Below are 10,570 nucleotides of genomic sequence, written 5' to 3' on the forward strand. Positions count from 1 at the left end.
GCCATCCATAGGTCTAATTTATGAGGTCCGTTCTTGCTGCCACGAGCCTGTTTTGCAGTAAGCCCAGGTGGGAAGTTTTGAACTGATAGGCTACTACTGAGAGCCAATAAAGAGACAACTAGGGGGAACCCAGATGCTTGCATTGTAAATTCAGATTCTTCTGGTAATTGGATTGAAAGATTTCTTTGAATATATCCCTTCCACTGGACCTGAGATTACTGTCTTCCTTCACTAATGGATTTGACCCTTCAACTGCTCCAGCTTGAGGCTGTTTGGCTGGACAAAGTAGTCTTCCTGTATGGCGTGGTGCTGGTCCTGTATAGATGGCTGTATCTTCTTGGCTGACTACTGGCCTGGCTGGATGGTACAATTAGTGCTAGCATTATGACTATCTCTTAGCCAATTGGGTCTTGATTTCCCGTTGCTTTATATTAGAGTTGTATTCAATATCACAAACAGAAGGTGGAGGCCTTGGTGCCAAAGGAGTGTTATCCTGGTGTGGTGGGATCACTTGGTTCTTTTGTTGTGGAAAAAAGCTTGGTTTATTTTTTTGATAGAATTCTTTGGGATTCTCACTACATGATTCTGATTAGAATGGTTAATTAGCAAATCCTTTACTTCATCATAGTTTCCCAGCATGTTCCAGGCTCAGTTGGCAAGTGCATCACCTTTGTTTGTCAAAGATCAAAGCCTGAAGAAAACAGTTGTCTTGCTGGACTTGATTTTTCCACTCTCATTCCTTTTATTTATTTTTATTTTTTTAGTGAATTCTGGTCTTGTTTATGACTCAAAGGTATTGTGGGTGTGGTTCCAGACCACTGCAATAAGGCAAGTATCTCAATAAAGCAAATCTTTTTGCTGGTAGTGTGTATTGCCTCCAATTTGTGAAAAACCTAAAATCAGTAAAGCATAGTAAGGGGAAGTACAGTAAAACGAGCTATGACTGTACTCTGTTACTCCAATGCAAAGTATATTCTCTTTATATATTCTGATATTAATGCTGTGTTGGCTATATGTATTGCAGATATCTTCTCTGAACTTGTGGCTTGTGTTCTAATTTTTTTCTGTTTTCTTTTCATGAAGAGACATGCTTAATTTTAATATTGTTCAATGCTATCGTTCTTTGACTTTATATTCTCAATATTTATAAAATAAAATTTAACCTTTAATATTTGAGTCCTTAATCTAACTTATTTTTTGCATATGCTTTGAGATAGAATTTAGTTCCTTTTTTTCTACACTGATGACCAGTTGTCCCAGCATGGTTATTAGGAGCCTGTACTTCCCACCATCAACCCATAATGCTAGCTCTGTCTAGATCACATTTTCATATACACATGATTCTTTCTGAAGTCTCCATTCTATTCCATTGCCCTATTTATCTATCCCTGCATCAACAGTACACTGTCTTAATTATGTTCACTTTATAATAGACTTTAACAGCTGAAAAAGTGTTCCCTACTCCTCCTCTACTTCTTCCTTCTTATATTCCCAAAATGTCTCAACTGTTATCTTTTGCATGCTCATTTATAATTCAGAATCTCCTTGTACATTTATAGCAAAAAAAAAAAAAACTATTAATATTATCATTGACAATTCTTATATTTTTAAGTTAATTTTGAGATATAAAACTTGGCATCATTATAACTTCGATCCTATCGAATGGCATTGTAAGTTTTTTCTTAGATTTAAGTACCAGTTTTTATTGTTGAGCTAAGTTCTACCATTTTAAAACATATTTCTTTATAAAAATGAAATTGATTTTTGTAGTAATCCTACTCTTTATTAATAATAATTTTCAGATTATTTAGGTTTTCTCTGGAAACATATAATCTGTGAATATGACTTTTCTCAACAGCTATAATTTTCATTTTTTAAAGTTTTTGCTTGATTACATTAAGTCAAACATCCTCTTAAAGACTTTTATTATTTTTACTTTAGGAAAAATATTTTTGATATGTTAACAATAAGTATATTGTTTACTGTAGAGTTTGTGACAAAGTCTTCTTTTAGGCCAAGAAAGTTTTTTATTACTTCTTTATTTTTTACTTTTTTGTTTTTTAAATTTTTAATCATGGATGGATATTGAATTTTGTCTAGGTTATTTTTCCATCTATTCAGAGGGCAATTTTCTTTTAATTTATTAATGTGGTGATTTACATTAACATGTATTTCTACATTAACACACTTTTGATATAAATTAATTCTAGTATAATGTACTTTAATTGCTGAATTTGGCTTGATGATATTCTGTTAAAACATTTGCATTCCTATGTTGGCTAAGATTCGAGTATGATTTTCCTCTTGATCTGCTTTTTTTTTTCCCCTGCTTTTGCTGCTTTTGATATCAAGGTTACTGTACCATCAAATAAAATGTATTGGGTATTTTTTTCTGTGTAGCGCAACTTTTCACATCTTTCCCTTATGGATAACTTATTTTATGTCTTGTATAAGAAATCTTTGCTTATTCTAAAGTTATGACAATTTCTTATGTTTAAATCTAAAAGCTTTGCTTGTTACTTTAAACATTTAAGTAGGTAATCCACCTGGAATTGATTTTTATGTATGGTATTATGTTGGGGGTTAACATTCATTTTTTTTCCATATAGATATCTAATTTATTCAATGCATTATTTTAAATATTCTTTTAGTGATTAATTTATAGAATATACATACCTTACTACAATCTAATATACATTATTATATTTACTGTAAGTTAGGAACACTTAACTCTATTCTCTTGCTATCATTAGCATAATTCTGACAATTTATTTTAATTATCCCAAATATTTTAAATCTTAATTTTGTAAAATATTCTTTTCTATTTACCCACAGACTTTGTTGTTTCTCATTGTTTCTTGCATTTCTATGTTTTTAGCTGGGTTCATTTTCCTTCAGCCTAAAAACATCTCATAACATTTGTTATAATATTAGTCGGCTATTCACAAGTTATTTGAGCTTTAGATTATTGAAAAAAGTCTTTAGTTTTTGAAGGCTGTTTTCACTGAATGTAGAATTCATTGATAATATGTGCATCCCTCCACCCAGCCCCCTAGGACTTAGACACTTCATTCTATTACCTTCTAGAAGTTTGGATTTGTTTTGATGAGAAATGAGTGATATATTTTTTTCTTGGCCTATATAAAATATGTTCGTTTTCTCTTACTACTTTTAGGATTTGTGTTTATCATTTTTTTTCAACAATTTGAATGATTCAGTTGGGTGCAATTTTTCTTATGTTAATCTTGCTTAGGGTTATGGAGTTTATTTAATCTGTGGATTTAGAATTTTGATAAAATTAAGAAATACTCTAGCCATTAATTTTAACAATATTTCTTCTGCTCAAACTTCCTTTCCTTTTCTAGGATTTTACTTTTACAGATGGTAGATTGCTTAATATTGTTCCACAGGGATCCAAAACTCAACATTTTTCTCTCCTTTTACTCTGTTTATTACTCTGTTTACTTCTGTACTGATTATTTTATTGCTGTCCTTATATATATTGTTCTTTTTTTCAGTATCTCATCTGTTATTTAGTCTATCAACTTTCTTTTCAAATATTGTGCTTTCATCTTCAGAATGTCAGTTTTATAACTTCTCTTTCTCCCTGTATTACATTTATAGTTACTTTTAGATGCTTGAATTTATAATTGCTCTTTTGAAATCCTTGTTAATTCTAGTATCCATTTCTATTTTTTTAATTTTTTTCTCCTAATTATGTGACAAATTTTCCCATGTCTTCTACCTGACATTTTTTTATTGGATACAGAATATTGGGAATATTACAGTGTCAAATGTATGATTATTGCTGTATTTTCAAGTGTGAATTTCATTTTGGCATGCAGATTAATTTCTTTTAGATTCAGTTTGTTCATTTTAAAGCTTACCTTTATCTACAACCTAAGATCTGACTGCCTGTTTTTGTAAATAATTGTTTTTGGGACCCAGGCACATCCATTTGTTTATCCTTTGTTCATGGCAGCTTTCACACTACAACAGCAGAGATAAGCAGTTGGTACTCATCCAGGATGCAAAGCCTAAAATATTTGCTATCTAGTCTTTACAAAGAAGAGTTTGCTGACTCCTGGCTTAGGTGAGTATGTGGTCCTGAGTGAAGTCTTTAAAAATGAAATGCACAAGATAGGGCACATTTGGGAGATGTTTAAAAGATGTATTTAAATATTTTTTTGTGGTGAGGTCAGAAGTAATTGAGAGAGAGAAATCTCGGCAGGATACCAATTTCAGAGATAGTGAATTGAATAATTGTTAGAGTCATTGACTAAGAGAATAAATATAGAAAAAGTACATTTAAAAGGAATGTGAGTTCAATGTGGAGTTTTAGAGTTTAAGTTGCCTATGTTAATGATGTTTAGTTCAGTAATACTCAGCTCTGGAAATTAGGTCAAGGTTAAAGATAACAATTTGAGGACTGCTATCGTTTATTTGTGATTGAATTTATAGAGAAATAAGGAAGAAAAACTTGACATTTGTACTATTGTTCTAGCATAAAAATTTTAACAAGGGAATAAGTAAGAACATTGATATCCCAACAACTCTAATCCTGCTTAAAATGTTTCTTAGATCTTATTTGCACGTAAAGAGATATTTTCACTTATAATTAATAATAATTTTATTTGTAAAGCAATTGTTTGGAATTTAAATATACATATTTGAATGGAGATATTGTCAAAATATTTCTCTAGAGAATTCACAAAATGTTATATAACCTGTTATACACCCAAAGTTTGGTAATAATAATCTCACATTGAGTGTTACTAACCACTACTTTTAATATTATTTCTAAAGTAGAAAAACATCAGTGCTGTATCTTGGAATATTGTAGTTATTTTCAAAATCAGCATATTTTATAAAAGCAGTTCTTTGTGTTCTATAGAGTATTTCTACCCATATCATCTTAATTTTATGGCACTCTGATGTCATTTTCATTGTTCCCACTTACTAGAGGATGAACTTGAAGACCAGGTTATTTAAAAGACTAGCTAAACATCACAGAGCAATCAGTGGTAATAGGGAGTGAACAGTGATTTTACTGATGCCATGCTTGTTGCTTTACTCATTCTCCCTTTACATTGTCAGAGCACACACTGATGCCAGGCAAATGGAGAATGGACTACCTAAGACTAGGCTCAAGGTATGCCAGTAAGCATGCACAAAACCGGGAGCAACCAGGCACAAGAAGCCATTTTAATTCAGTGATCAGAAAAGTTTCTCCCAAGAGATGAAAAAATTGTGGTGGCATTAGGTTAAAATCTAAGAATTTAACATTTCTAGTGTTGAGATGAGCAGGTGAGGAGCAGATTCGTGGTTGTCTAACAGATCAAGGAACTTTGGAATTGACTAGAAAAAGGTTAAAGAAAAAAAATATGAAGGAAAATGTGGAAAACAGGTAGCAAAGAGCCAGTAAATAATGGTAATACAAGCAAGCTAGAATTAACCTAAAGTTTGGAAAATTAACTTTGCTGTGCTACCTATTTCTAAGCTTATAGATTAGCTATTTGTCCGTAAGAGAGTTCCTAGTAAAAATTAGTGTATATAATTGAGATTTCTCTAACCTGGCTCTGTTTAAATAATGTATCTGCAAGATGTAGCTTTCTTGTCTTTAATCAAATGATCTAGAATGTTTTGGCAAGTTTAACATAAACATTTATGCTAAGAGAATTAAGAACGTCATACAATCTATTTAATGATTATTGGTTATAATTGTTTTGTTCTTTTCAAAATGTCTCCATTTTCCTGCTCGAGTATGGGTTTTTCAGCTGAATAAGCCATGTGTTTACATTTTTATTTAAATTGAGGGGGTTTCGAAATATTAAAGAATTGAACTGAAATGTTTATTTAATCTCAATTAGAACAGAGGTATTTAATCTCAAATTTAATGTGTGGATATTAACTTTTATATAGTAGCACTTTGCATTTTTGTAGCATTTTATCTGTTTGCAAACCACATGTTAAATAGTGCTAAAATAGAAAATGATTAAATAATCTACATTGTTAATGTTACAGAAGCTGACAGACATTTAACTTTTAAATATAAAATAAATTGTTTATGGTTTGATTACTCTTTAAATAATTATCTTAAATAACCATTTCTTTATATATTGTCTCAGGAATCTGTTATTTTCCAGACAACCCATCATAAAGTAGAAACCCATTTCACATTCTTTCGTCATTAAAAATACCTTCCTTCTGAGTGCTGAACAATAATTTTTGTTGTTTGTATGTTAATGGAAAGTTTTCAGAGGTTTAGGTTACTTAAGCTTAGGGATTTAATACACGAAGCTTATGGAGAAGTTTAAGGAAGATTGTTGCCAGTCTACTTATTATTTCTATAGATCTGCAGCCAAGTGTCTGGTTTGGGTCTGTGAGCATTATTGGGAAGAACTGGACATGAAACAGAGAGATGGAAGGGCAAGCCGAAACTGTCAGGTTCTTTGTGCTCTACACCTGCCGGGTTCTGTCCGATACCACATCTGAGCAAGAGTGAATAATACCTATTGTTCTACTCTTGTCTTCTACATATCGCACAAGTTCCTGTGGACAAACTCTATTTTGGCATCATACACAGAAGATTCCAGAAAGCAGAGTTTTTATCTAACCACACTGCACAGAAATGTGAAAGATATATGTAAAATAAAGAAATCAATATGTCATTGTTTACAAATTATGTTTCTGTATGCAGAAAATCTAAAAGAATCTACAAATATATTCTTAGAATTAATAAATGAATTTACTGAGTTTTCTAAATAAATGGTTGATATACAGAATAATTAATTTCTACTGTAGAATAATTAGAAATGACATTTGGTGCCATTTACAATAACACCATTGGTTATTAAATACCTAGAAATAAATCTAACAAAATATGGTTATGATCTCTACATTAAATATTATAAACATTGCTGAGAAAAATTTAAGGAAACCTAAAAAAATGAAAAACATCATATTCTAGTATTGGAGGAGTAAATGTTAATGTCAATTCCTTTCATATTGATTTAGTAATTCAGTTCAATACCAATTTTAATACAGGTGATAAGATGGTTAAAAATTTGTAAGGTGCTATAAAGGTTTTATGGTTTCAATGAAGTTTAAGAGAGTTAAAAGTCTTTCACTAGTAGATAAGAAATTTATAAAGAAAGCATCATAACAACAACTGTGTGTTACTGGTACAAAAGCAGACAAATGATCCACTGGAAATGAATGTAGAGTTCAGAGGCACTCTCACATATATATTGTCACCTGATTTTGTAACTAAGGCACATCTTTAATTCAGTGGGGATTTATTTTCAACAAATGACACTAAACCAATTGACATACTTATCCAACTGTATTAATTGGAAATATATCATATCCTAATTGTGAAAGAAAAACCAGTAAAGCTTCTAGAATAAAGCATAGAAGAATATTTATCAGCTTGAGGTAGGCTGAGAATTCTTCAATGGAACACAGAAATAGCTAATCATTAATGGAAAGATTGTCATAATAGACTTTATTAAGAAATTATGATTAAAAGACACCATTAAAAGAGCAAAAAGGCAGATTACAAACTAAGAGAAGTCATTTGTAATGCATATATCTGACAAAGAACTTAAATCCAGAATGCTTAAAGAGTTCCTAGCTTCTTTAAACACACTAGTAACTATTAAAGGAAAATACTAACAAATTAAACCATCAATATTGAAAATTTCTTTTAAAAAATTTAAGAAATTGAAGAGGCAAGCCACATATTTGGAAAAATTGCTCACAAATGTCTAACTGATTTATATCCAGGATAGATTAATAATTCCTACAACCCAGTAATAAAAAGTACTTTAAAAAATGGAGGACAGATTTCAGCAGACACTAGACATCAAAAAAAGTATAAATGACTAATAAGTACATGAAAAAGTGCTTAAACCATTACTGTTCATAAAATTACAAATTAAAACCATATGAAATACCTCTATAAAACCTCTCAACAAAGAAAAATGCAAGAGCAGATCATCCTACTGGTTAATTTTACCAAACTTCTGCATATTTAACTCAAATCCTTCTCTCACTGCTTCAAAAATTAGAGGAGGAACCACTTCCTTTATATATTAAGTGTGGGTTGTCTGATTAAAAGCTATAGACAGTACAAAAAAATTATGGAACAATATCCTTATAAATATAGGTGCAAAAATTCTGGAAATGTACTAGCAAATTCAATATAGTAATATATTGAAAAGATTGTACACCATGACCAAGTGGGATTTATTCCAGGAATGCAAGTAGTTGAACATATAAAAATCAATACAATATGCCATATTAATAAAGGGAGGTACAAAAAATGATCATCTTACTGGTGCAGAAAAATATTTCACAAAATGCAATACCATTTTATAATAATATTCAACAAGTAAAAAAATATAAGACATCCAAATTGGAATGAAAATGAAAACTATTTTCAGATGACAAGATTTTATATGTGGAAAATCCTAAAGAATTCACAATACAACTATTAGAGAAAAAAAATCAGGAAAAGTTGCAAGATGTAAGAGCAACACACAAGTATTACTTGTATTTCTATATATTATCAATGAACAATCTCCAAAAGAAATTTAGAGAACAATTCCATTTGTAATAGCATCAAAAAGAATGAAATACTTAGGAATAATTTTAACAAAGGAAGCATAAAACTTTTACACTGAGAACTACGAAAATTGCTAAAAGAAATTAAAGAAGACAAGTAAACAGGAAGACATCTCATGTTCATGGATTGTAATATTTCGTTTTGTTAAAATGGCAATATACTCCAAAACAATCTAAATGAGCAATGTAATCTCTGTCAAAGTCATTTTGCAGAAACCGAAACCTGAATGTTGATGGGTTGTTGGACTGAAGTTTCTTTAAGCTTCTTATGCCTGCAGCCTAGCATCCACATGTGAAATTTCCTGAAACATTTTTACACTGAATTTCACTCCTCTGATCCTCTAGTTAAATCTGAGATGTTCTTAGGACATCACAGTGCAAATGCCCTTACTCAATAAAATATCTGTGTATTCCCTCAGCTTCCACATAAGACAAATTAAGTTTGAGACAAAACTATAAGAGCTTTCTTCCTTTTTCTTTCTTTCTTTCTTTTTAAACATTATAATCCTGTTCCTTAAGTCTCCCCTTACAATCCCTTAATCATCCTGAGTCCTCTAAATTTTCTATTTGCTTTAAAATTTGTACTGTCCAGCACCTGTGCAAGCTCTGACTACAGCTAAGTAGCTTAAATTCAAGTCAGAATTTAAAACATTCGCTTCTGGGCTATTTAAACGTTATTTTTACCTCTAACAATTGCAAACCCTCTGGATTTACAAGTTTCAGCTTTACAGGATTATATATATAGATTGAGGAAAAGATGGTGCAACACACATATGCCAATTTTACTGTGTAACCACAAGTTTATTTTCAAAGCATGCCAACACTGTGCTTTCATATAGTCTTTTGAAACGCATATTAATGCTTGTACTGGGGAGATTTCATTGCTCTTAAACATATAACTGCAGGAGTTCATTTCTTATGCTTTCATTCTGATGGATTGTGGGAAGTTTTCTGATTCAAAATGAATACGAAATCATTTTCTACTGTAAGGTCTTAGGTATGTTCTTTAATAAGTTATTTTGTATGTTAAAAAATTGTTAGGAAACATTAATAAAATTTCATTTCTTCACAGTCCATTTTACATAAATACCTTTCTTATTTTTCAGTTTAAAAGTGATATAAATAATATGATTAACTTATGGCTCCCTCTTAAGAAATCTTGCATGCTTATGGTACTGGAAACTGCATTTTTTCTTTAGGTTCCCAAATAAACCATCCCCCACTATTTAATCATTTAAAAGTAATAGTCAAATTATGACTTATCAAGCATCATAAGTGATACTATGCACAATTAGTACTTTTACTTAATAAAATATCACTATAAAGATAAATTATTTTATACTGATATTTCATAATATTAAATGTCACTATAACTTAAAGTGAAATATACTGATATTTATAAAGTTTTAAAAAGTTATAAGAATAGAATAATAAAGCCACGGTCTTTGAATAGGTGTTTTTACTTGAACCCAGAAAACTATTTCTTTATAAATATAAATTTAAAAAAATGATATTAATTAGAAAATATGAAGTATAACAATTAAAAAACCTTTCATACACATGTTATTCTATTTAGAATATGAGAAGCAATACTGGTTAAGTTGTACGCAAAATGGGCAAAGCAGTGAGGTAAAAAAAGGGAAAAATAACAGTAGGGGAAATATTTTGGTCAAATATAAATAATATAATTCTAGGTTTTTAGAACATATAGCTTTCTTGACATTTCAATGAAAGATTAAATAGGTGCAGCATGAGGAAACAAACAATAATTTCATAGAAGGATTGGAATAACTAATTTTTCTCATATAGAATTTGTTTTGTTCTAAATGGTTTTAACAGAAGTTATTTAGACTGTTTTAATCATGTGGAAATTGACTAAATCATCGAACAAAATGATTACTCATGAAATCAAGACTTGCTTTTCTCTATGTGTAAGATGAGA

The sequence above is a fragment of the Rousettus aegyptiacus genome, unplaced genomic scaffold (assembly GCF_014176215.1).
Source record: "Rousettus aegyptiacus isolate mRouAeg1 unplaced genomic scaffold, mRouAeg1.p scaffold_m13_p_2, whole genome shotgun sequence".
NCBI lineage: Eukaryota > Metazoa > Chordata > Mammalia > Chiroptera > Pteropodidae > Rousettus > Rousettus aegyptiacus.